General features: G+C 33.5%; 1 long non-coding RNA gene across 1 annotated transcript in view; it reads left to right on the top strand.

Annotated features, from left to right (window-relative positions):
* The window catches only part of LOC106687044 (uncharacterized), a 7,149-nt gene extending 1,968 nt beyond the window's left edge, over positions 1-5,181 (top strand). Inside the window, exon 3 of the long non-coding RNA XR_001344106.3 lies at positions 4,826-5,181. This is a non-coding gene — a long non-coding RNA (uncharacterized lncRNA). The remainder of the gene's footprint in view (positions 1-4,825) is intronic.
* Positions 5,182-11,681: the final 6,500 nt, after the last annotated feature.

The raw sequence follows: 11,681 nt of genomic DNA, 5'->3' as shown, positions 1-11,681 counted from the left end.
ACTTTCTACAGTAACAATATTGTGTACCCTAACAATTATCACCCTGAAGGGACCCTGGTATCGTTGTATCTTCTTACCCCTGTTAGACCACAACTTTCTGTATACGATCGTCCGGATTTTGATCGCTCCTATCCTGGCTGTACCTTTAAATTCTTCCGCGCCACCCTACTGTTTTTTTCCTTTTCCATTCTTCCTCGTGCCTTCTCCAATAACTTTCTTCGAGCAGCATGGTTGTTGTGTATCTCCTCACCGTCCACTGCCGAGCCTTTATAGTCCCGCCGGAGTCCTCGAAGCCCGAAAAGGATATCAAATTGTGAAAACCTCGAAACGGTGTGTACGGAATGATTATATAGCCTTTGATATTGCTACATCCGGTTCCAATCCCTTGTCGATCTGATATAAGCGAAGATGGTCACTAAACGTGCAATGAAGCCGCTCTATGGTTCCTCTACTCTCGGGGTGCCCTGGTGTGTTGAGATGCCATGTTACGTCCAGGTCCTTCATTTCTGTTCGAATCATGGTATTGTCGAATTCTCTGCTTGAATCTGATACGCTCTGGAACTCCATAGAATTGGTACCACAATCGGAGAGCTGCCAACACTGCTTTCGACGACTTGTCCTGCACATGATGCGCCATTGCCGCCTTACTGAAGAGATCAATTATGGTGATCCATTTAAATTCTCTCCATGTAAAAGTGTCGCTCTGTAAATCGTTGAGCGGTGCACCTGCGGTAGGTGTCTCCTCTTGTCCCCCTTTTTGTGGGTGTCTGTCATACTTGGTGCGTAGACAAACTTCGCTGTTTCCTACAACTTCTGTGATAGTCTTCTACATCCCCCACCAATAGTACCTCCTCTTTGATGCAGGGTCTCCGAGATACCGTGGTGATTTGTCTAACCTGATGATATGCTAGAGTCACTTCTCGCTGGCGTCCGTCCACCCGAAGGGTTTCCACCATCAACTTGCATCGGGTGAATGTCCTGTCGATTCCTATGTGTTCATCACGCCATAGCCGCTTGATTTTCTCCCAAATGGTTTCATTCCCAACTTACATGTGACTTTTTTTCCAGGCTTGGATGAAAATGTCACATGATGCATTATTCAATGTTATACAGATCTGGTCGTTTTTCACGCCTTTCTGCGGCCAAATCGTCGTGATATTGCTCCTTTCATACTTTTTACACTCAAGTTTGACTAATCCAGTGGTTCTCGTCTTCCATATAATCTGCCGCCTCTTGTCATTGATGATATCCTCTAATTCCTCCATATCTATTGGTCTTCCTTTGTCAGAGCTCTCTTTAGACGAAGATTCCTCCCTACCGTCTTCCTCCACCACATTCTGTTCGTTTTCCTCTCTCGGAGAGCTATGAGCCATTCTCATAGAAACTGTCTCTCTCCTAACGTTTCCCCGTTGTCTTCTTCCAAGGAGTTCACAGTTATGGATCGAGATAACCAATCAGCTACCACATTTTCTTTGCCTGGTTTGTATGTAATCTCTATGTTGTAATGGCCCAATAACTCTTTCCAACGCGTTACCCTGGCCGACGACTCCTTCAACTTTCCCACTCATTGCAGGGGCTTGTGGTCAGTGTGTACTCTAAACCTTCTTCCAAACACATAGGGCCTAAAGTGGTCAACAGCCCACACTATTCCCAAGAGGTCTCGTTCCAGTGTACTGAATCTGGCGTACGCCACTGCGCGATCTCCTCCTGAGACAACACCACTTCCAGCGCGTACCCACTCGCATCTGTAGTGATAGTGAATTGACGGGTGAAGTCTGGGAAAGGAAGCACCGACCCCTGTTGCAGCTTCTCCTTGCACCGCCTGATATTTTCTTCCACCATCGGAGTGATGATCACCTTTCTGCCTTTCTTCAGAAGATTCTTGAGTGGAGCGAGGAACTCAGCCATTTCTGGCAAAAATCTTCGGTAATAATTTAAAGTTCCCAACAACCTCCGAACTCCCTTCACTTTATAGTGAAACTTCAGTTTATAGGAGCATTTTTGAGGCCAAACAGCATCCTTGTAAATTCATAGTGGACTCTCTCGAATGTGAATGCCTTCATGTTCAATGTGCTAAATACCGTCGACCCTCTCAGCCTATCTTCAAATCTGGGGATCGGAAACTTTTCGTCTATAGTATTCTCGTTCAGCTTCCTGTAATCTATCACCACTCTGTACTTTTCAGTAGTTTCACCTGGCGCGCTCTTATTATTAACCACCCACAATGGACTCCACATTGTATGGGGATTTACTATCAACAATTATTCCCTGGTGTTTTAAACTTTGGAGCTCTTCCCGGATGTGGTGATGTAGCGCCTGCGGGTATCTCCTCTCTTTCACATATGTAACATTATCTTCTTTTTGTATGATCTCATGGACTGTCTTCCTGATTGCCCTAAGCATGTCTCCTTCTTTAAAGAAAATATCTTCATATTCCCTACAAGGCTTCGTCTCAAGTCCTCGGCCTGATTGATTGCTCCATGGAATGCGCCACTAAATGCACAATATTTCCACAACCATGACACTTCCGATCCTCTCGTCGACCATTGCTTCTGAGTTTTACTTGGCTCCTTCTATTTTCTTGGTAGCTAGGCTCTCTCTCTTCTACGCTCTCCGTGATCTCATCTCCAAGGATTGGAAATATTTCTTGGCCGTTGATATTCTATCCGGGTCCAAGAATTTTACTTCCGTTCGGGCCTCCACCTCTCTAACGCTTGTATCCATGAGTCCTTGAGCACATTCCACAAATGAGTGCTCTCTCGGAAATCCCTCCTTATTCCCCAGCTCTTTTGCCAGTTGAACCTTTAGTACCATGGATAGGAATTGCATTCGAACCTGTACCTGGATTGTTTCCATCACCTCGCTGAGTTTATCTGCAATTCTGTTATAGCCTGCCAGGAGTTTCGCGGCATACTGTCCACTAGACTGTTTCGGTTTCTTTGTCTCTCAGATCATCATAAATATGTCTTCCTCTGGGGCCCACCGTCCTTCTCCAAACGCCTTCTTTAATCTTTCCTTTCCGGGGGTGGAGGAGTCACCTCTATGGGAGGTGGGTTCTAGACTCCATTTTGATTTAAAGCTTCAAAATTCAACAAGACCGCTTGTCGGACGATAGCTTTGCCAGCCATTATATAAAAAAAATTAGAGAAGAAAAATTGGAAGCTGAGAAAACAACGATAAAGATTCTTCTTTAAAACAAACATTACTCCGGTATCTAATGTTCTCGGGTTTCGGCACCAGTTAAACGTATGGTAAAACAAAGACTAAAAAGAGAAAAGGGAGAGGAAGGAGTAGGTTCCCATTGATTATCTGCAGTTAAGGAAAAAACCGATTGGCTAATGGCTGGACTTGTTCCTGCTTCCCCCATTGTTATTCGTGCCAGTTGCAGTAAATTAAATCTCCTAGTTATTTCTTTTTAACCTCTTCTGTGATGAAAGGGTGGTAAAGATTCATAATGAATAAACCTCTCATTTTAAAAGGAAAAAAATCCGGCACTTTTCGCTGGAGAGTTCAAGTGGATAAGGGTTTATTCGATACCAATTAAATTCAGTAACATCCTTCTCTAATCACTACATTTATTTTTCTCCAGTTTGAAGGCACCAATTGACAATCATCAAACATAAATCTGGATATTTATCCAGATTTATATTTGATGATTAATAATATTGCAGCTTATCTTTAGTAGTGGCGAATCTGACAAAAAAAATATATATATATATTCCGTATTTGACGAATTCTATATATTGTACATGCTTTGGGATAGTCTATAGAAGGACCACAGTAGAGAAAGAAACCACTGTCTGTGTTAATATCTTTGGATCATTTCCATTTCAAAATAAAACCAAAACTTTTTTGTTTTTCAGATTACCCACTATTCGGGTGAAGCTGTTCAATTTATTACCTTGATCAATAATCTAGGTTTTTATATATAACCGTTTTGCACACTTCATCTCTTTACACCAAGTCAAAAAAAATTATAATCATCGAAACGTTTTGTTACCACTTTCTAATTCCCCATTAGTACATCATTTAGCACGTTTCGTGATACTGAAGTCATTAAGACTAAATTTAGTGCACATTTTTTGTTGATTATGTCTTCAGTTGCAATTAAGGATGAAGTCAGAGTAGAGAGTCTACTCCACTTGAAAGAACATGTGAACGCAGTGCATTGTTTGTTCTAAAATTGAGAGAAAAAATGTTCCTTAAACGAATGAAAGAATCGATTGGGATAAAAAGTAGATCCACAACCAAAAAAAAAACTTCATTTAACATGACTAAAACTGTCAAGTTTCATTTCTAAATTCTCAAAACTAATGTTAAAAGAGAGAAGTCGATCGGCATATTGTACAATTTAGTATAATATTTTTTTTAAAAAAATATTAAAAGCTATGGGCAAATCTTACGCTTGATTAGAAATTATATTAGTATAAATCAACTAGTGAAAGAATGAGGAAAAAATAAATAAAGAAAAATAATTAAGACAAGAGACGGAATAACTACTTTTAGTTGGCCAGTGAGGTGGTTCTGGCTCACAAGGAGAGTTGGGTGTCGGGGAAGTTATTGGAGGCATTTTCGATGCCAATAAAAATATTCCAAATGTAAACATAATTCCAAAAACATCTTTCAGATTAACACAAAACGAATCACGGAAATGCAGGAAAAATATCGTAAATATGAGACGTGTGGCTATCCTGGTTATAACATAAATTGTAATTACATAATGTTCATTTATATTCATACACTTTTAATATTTTACGTGATAGTATTGTTATGATACCTTTATGATCAAGCATTACTTATTTTTTCTGTTTCTGTTTGTCCACAGGAAAAGGCCAGCAATGCCATGTTAAATTAAAGATACATTAATTACCTATTGCTGGTTCTCATATAATTTGAATTATGAGGAGTGAGATAAATTTTGCGGTAAGCTATTCAAAAAGGTTAGTGTTTAAAAGTGTGTCATTTAATTAAGTGATAAAAATTTCGGTTTGGTGTGTTTTGAACCGCACTTTATAATTGTTATACTTTGTAAATATGGGGTAGCAAAATCTCTTGTAATTCAACTGTATTTTTGTATTTACAAGATGCCAGTCTAAATATTCAAACTGTAATGAGCTGGTATGTAACACTTCAGAAGGTCTACTCTGTATATTTATAAATAAATAAATTTTTACATAAATATATTTTTTTTTCATTTTTTTCCCCAAACATACACTTTAAAACAAATTTTGTTTAAGCTCTAATAGAATTTTATTTCTAAGAATGGCGATGCCCAGCAGCGCCCTATGGAGTTCATTTAGGTCATTATTGATAATACAGTAAAGCATTCAGCCATAGAGGCACTGTCCTTGAATCAAGTACGATTCTTTTAAGAAATACGGATGCTCTGCACAGTGTAGGAACTGCCAACAGTACGGTCACATCATGAAATATTGTGACCGGAAATGCTCATGTCCGAGGTGTGGAGAATCCCACTTACCCATGCAGTGCACGACCAGGGGGTCTCCTATGTGCACTCTGTGCAAATACAACGTAGGACACCCGGTGCCATGCAAAGAGTACCCGATTCGGGGCTGGAGCTATTTATTAAAAGTCCGGGAGGGATGGTTCGAGAGGGAAGTGGCGGTGGGAGGTGATGTTGTTGCGACCATCGCAAGAGACATCCAAAAGACCAAGCAGGATTGTCTGGGAAGAGTTATCCTACTCGGACTCATGGGAGGACAGCAAGCAGCCACAAAGAAAAAAAACAGAGTCGACTCGGCCTGCTCAGGCGATGAGTGCCTCTGAAATGCCTTATTGAACAGCTATGCTTCCGCATGGACCAGATGATAGGCATGGTGATCACGCTCCTAGACATTATGGGCAAGATTCTTAAGGGGTATTATTACTGAGCATCTTGTCAGGAATCTAACGTCAGAGGCCTCTCACCAAAGCAGGCCGAAATCGAGCTTCTGCAGCAGCACAGACTGTAAGTGATGGCGATGACTGTCAGAACGCTCTCCGCCTCATCATGCATGTACATTCACTGGTATACTGCATACCGACAGGGTAGCTCATCCAGAACTAATGAAGGGTTCATGATACTGGTCAGAAGGGACATCGGGATGTTGATGAATGGTTAAGGAGCATCTCCAACACAGTAACGTCGATCGAGGGCCATATTCGACACGACGTACAGTTTAAACACTGTTACATGTTCGGCTGTGACTATAGGAGACTTCGGAGTGGTCTAATATTTTGTTTAAAAAGACTAAAATATTATATAGAGATTTACAAAATGAAATGTTGATTTTTTTTTTTAAAACTACATATTTATTTTGATATTTTACATTGTTTTAATATCGATATCGAATATTGGCAACAATATTCCGATATTATTTTATTAAATTATAGATATTTTGTTTAATAAGGCTAGAAAATTGTCTAGAAAATTAAAAATGGAACATCGATATTTTATTTTGATAATTACATATTTATTTAGATATTTTCTATTGTTGTAATAACGATATAGAATTTTAGAATAATTTTTTTAAACCAAATATTGATATTTTGATGAAAAGTATCGAAATATCGTTTCTAATCCTCGATAACAATTTTAATAACAATGTAAAATATTGAAAGGGACATCAATTTAAAATATCTTCAATCCAATCAATTCTTAACCTTTTTAAACCAAATACCGATATTTTGATGAAAAAATATCGGAATGCTTTTTATAATTATCGATATCGATATTATTAGCAATGTTGGATATCGAAAGGAATAAGAAATTATCAAAATAAAATATCGAAAAACCATGTTTTAGCTTTTCATAAAATATTATAGTTTTCTTTTATAAAATGTCAATATTTCTATTAAATAAAATATCGATATTTCTATTAAATAAAATATCGCATTATCGTTTCTAGTCCTCGATATTAATAACAATGTGAAATATCGTAAGGAACATGAATTTATTAATTTATTTTTTTTAATATTTATTTATTGCTATTTACAACTGATTACTTTAAAAGATAATTTAAAAAGATTAAGAAAATTTTATAGAATGCATAAAAATAGTTTTTCGATATTTCAAATTGATAAATTTATGTTCCTTTCGATATTTATTATTGTTATTAATATCTACATCGAAGATTATAAACGATATTTCGTTATTTTATTTTATATAAATATCGATATTTTAAGGAAGAAAACAATAACTTTTTATGAAAAGCTAAAAAATAGTTTTTGGATATTTTATTTTGATGATTTCTTATTCCATTCGATATTCAACATTGCTAATAATATCGATATCAATAATTATAAAAAGTAATCCAATATTTTTCCATAGAAATATCGACATTTGGTTTAAAAAGATTAAGACAATTTTTAAAAAAAAACATAAAAATAGTTTTTCTATATTTTTTGATCGAAGTATCGATATTTAGTTTAAAAAGATTAAGAAAATTTTATAAAAAGCATAAAAGATAAGAAAATTTAATACAAAGCAAAAAATAGTTTTCCATATTTTAAATTAATAACCATATCATAGCCCTCGTAGATTGGTGTCTTAACTGGAGGATTAAGATAAATTCCAACAAATCCCATCAAATCACCTATACCCTTCGTCGTAAACCTACTGACTGCCCTACAGTTTCATTTAATGATGATACTCTTACCCCTGTCGAACAGAGCCGCTACCTTGAACTACATTTGGACAAACTATTAACCTGAAATCCTCACACCAGACTGAAAAGACAGGGAACTGCACGTCGATTTCGACTATTACAACACTTACTAAGCAAACGGTCTAAACTTCCAACACATTATAAAAGACTGATCTACATGACTGTAATAAGGCCAATCTGGACATATGAAGTTGAGCTTTGGGGCTCCACTAAACCTTCGAATTCCTCTCGTATTCAATCCTTAAAATCCAAAATCCTTCGTAAAATCCTCAATGCTCCTTACTTTGTCACAAATAAATTCATACATAAAGACCTTAATGTTCCCTATGTAACCGATCTAGCCCGAACCAGATATCACTCCTTCCATTATAAGGTCTCTAACCACTCAAACCCCCTAGTTTCTAATCTTGCATCCTCTTCCATTCCTGACAATCCTCCGAGGCGCCTGAAAAGAAGATGGCCATGAGACTAGCTAATGTAAAATGTCATTAGAGTGCTACCAATGGGTAGTTTCTCTACACGCCTGTAACACTCCAACTTAACTTAGATCAGATTTACTAAATGAATTATAATGTACAGTTGTAAATAGCAATAAATAAATATTTAAAAAATATATAAAATAAATTGATAAATTCATATTCCTTTCGATATATCACATTGTTATTAATATCAAGGACTAGAAACGATATTTCGATATTTTATTTAATAGAAATATCGATATTTTATAAAAGAAAACTATAAAATTTTATGAAAAGCTAAAACATGTTTTTTCGATATTTAATTTTGATAATTTCTTATTCCTTTCGATATCCAACATTGCTAATAATATCGATATCGATAATTATAATAAGTATTCCGATATTTTTTCATCAAAATATCGATATTTGGTTTAAAAAGGTTAAAAATTGATTGGATTGAAGATATTTTAAATTGATGTCCCTTTCAATATTTTACATTGTTATTAAAATTGTTATCGAGGATTAGAAACGATATTTCGATATTTTTCTACAATATATCGATATTTGGTTTAAAAAGATTATTCTAAAATTCTATATCAATATTACAACAATAGAAAATATCAAAATAAATATGTAATTATTAAAATAAAATATCGATGTTCCATTTTTAATTTTTCTAGACAATTTTCTAGTCTTATTAAACAAAATATCAATGATTTAATAAAATAATATCGGAATATTGTTGCCAATATTCGATATCGATATTAAAACAATGTAAAATATCGAAATAAATATGTTGTTTAAAAAAAAAATCGACATGTAATTTTGTAAATCTTTATATAATATTTTAGTCTTTTTAAACAAAATATTGATATTTTGATAAAATAATATCTGAATATTGTTGCTAATATTCTATACCGATACTACATCAATAGAAAATATCGAAATAAATATGTAGTTTTCAGAAATAAAATATTGACATTTCATGTTTTAAATCTCTATTTTCGTAACTTTAAACAAAATATCGTTATTTCGATACGATAATATCGAAATATTGTTGCTAATATTCCATATCGATACTACAATAATTCTAAATATCGAAATAAAATATCGATATTCCATTTTTAAAATTTCTGTGCAATTTTCTAGTCTTTTTAAACAAAATATCGATAATTCAATAAAATAATATCGGAATATTGTTGCCAATATTCGATATCAATATAACAACAATGTAAAATATCGAAATAAATATTTAATTATCAAAATAAAATATCGATATTCCATTTGTATACGATTATATTTGAGTTTATATTTGTTATATTTATGATATGGTTGTCGTGGTGTTGCTTTGCTTCATTGCTATAAAGAGTTTCTTATATATTTTGATTAGGTATGACATAAAATAAGTATTTCTAGGTCAAGCTATGGTATCATTTTATAATTATTATTACTTTATTTCATTTAATTTTCGATATTTTAGTTCCGATGTAATATCGATATTTTGCTTTCGATATCCCATCTCTAGCGTAGCCTCTTGTAAGTGTGCTCCGTTTGCAGCATGCTTTAAACCCTGTCTATCTTCCTCAATTAAAATCCCAAAACTCGATTAAAAATGCTTTTACTTATGTGTATCCCACGCCTAGGATTTTTATGCTTAATTTCGTAATTCATTTCTGTTCATCTAGTCGGAAGGAATTAACAGAATTTTAATTTTATTAAAGTTTGACATCCACTGATATTAATTTTGTATTTATAATATTATATTATGATTTGTTAATTTTAAAAATGATTCATCGCAATTAAATAATTAATAATTAATTTTAAAAAATCCGAGGTTTCGGCTATCACACCATCATCCGGAACACTTTAACAATTCAAAAAATATAATTTTTAGAGTTCTTTATAGTGTTCATAGACCTGTTTTAAAATGAGAATTGATATAGTCTTTCTAAGGAGGGCATGGTAGCCGAAACGTCGGATATCTTGATTGTAAATTAAAATCATGTTGAAATAATCTTCTCTATAATTAAAAATAAATATACATTCATCTCAAAAATTTAAAAAAAATCATTTAGAAAAACATTTTGGTTTTAAGATTCAAAAAATTAAAAAAGGTGTTTTTTTTTCTTTTGGTGAGTTTCTCAAACTATCTGGTAATATTGTAAATAGTAATAATATCTAGGATAAAAGGAAATTGTAAAAAATACTTCTAAATTTTAGTGTAATTAGCATAATTCAATTAATAAACAAGTGAAATTTAAACCTATAATTTACAATATAAGAGAAAATAATGGCAGAGAATGCTAGTATATTTTAGTGTAAGTTAGATGAATTAATTCAGTTTTCACATTTTATAATTACATTGTTTGTTTAAATAAATATTTGCATAGATATGTTTGTATTCCTTTTTTCCAGCATCCACTTTAAAACAAAGTTCTATTAGAATTTTATTTATAAGAATTCAGTTAGTCTTAAAGTTAATGTTATTTTGCTGACTTTTTAGCGTAATAAATTACTTATGTATTTTTTAATAGATAAAAAGGGCAAAATATTTTTTAGTAATATTAATTTAGTAAAGTCATTAGTTTTTATATAATATTTTTTAATGTATTGACAGCAAAGCAGACAATGAAAGTCAAAAAATGGCAATAATTTAAAATTACAGCAAGTTTACTCCGTCTAAATTGTTGCGGATTTGTCAACTTAGTTTTGTGTCATTGGGTGCACATAGTTCGGAAACAAAATCAATATTCTTCAATAAAATAATTAGAACAATCTTTTTCCATTATACTTGAATATAGATATGATAAAAATAGCGAATACATTTTTTTTTTTTTTTATAACTAACTATGCCGAACCCAATCGACCTAATAAATTATTGAATTCGATCAGTGGTGAAGTTACTATGATACAGTGTAGACAGTAGATAAATCATGATTCAAAAAGAGCACGGAGTGAACAGGATATAAACCATACTTCACCAGCATGCTGCAAATAAATAATAGTGAAGACAAAGAGTAAGAGAGGTCTTCTCCCTCTGTGGGAGATGGAAGGAGTTAGCTCTAGTGAAAACCAGAACCCCTCAAAGTGATTGATAACTCACTTATAAAACATTTTTAAGATTGCAGATTTTTCTACCTTCAGGGTTTTTTTGTGTAATGAATAAGTAACAAATTTTAAAATTACTTTAGCGATTATTGATATCTTAAGAGTGCAGACTTTCATATTAGTTTCTTCGTCATATTTCTGGTTATTTCGATTGTTACTACATAATGCTCCGCACATGCACGTTTCATAAACTACAATTTTATGATGATTAATCTGTATTTGATCACAACTATGTAGAAAGTAGTAATTACTAACTTATGGTAAACACCTCAACAGCACGAAAAACTTCTAGGACGGGATAGTTGATGAGTGATGATCAGGGGGTTAGGTGGGAATGCTTTATTTATTAAAAAAATATTTTTTAAATAAATAAAGCAAATGTTCATAAGTGATTTTGTGATAAAAATAAATTGTATTTTGTATTGTAGACTTACCAAGAAACGAACGA

This window comes from Halyomorpha halys, unplaced genomic scaffold, assembly GCF_000696795.3.
Source record: "Halyomorpha halys isolate HHAL.00 unplaced genomic scaffold, Hhal_1.1 Scaffold910.1, whole genome shotgun sequence".
NCBI lineage: Eukaryota > Metazoa > Arthropoda > Insecta > Hemiptera > Pentatomidae > Halyomorpha > Halyomorpha halys.
Note: the sequence above shows the minus strand (reverse complement) of the source record. Positions and strands in the feature narration are given on the sequence as shown.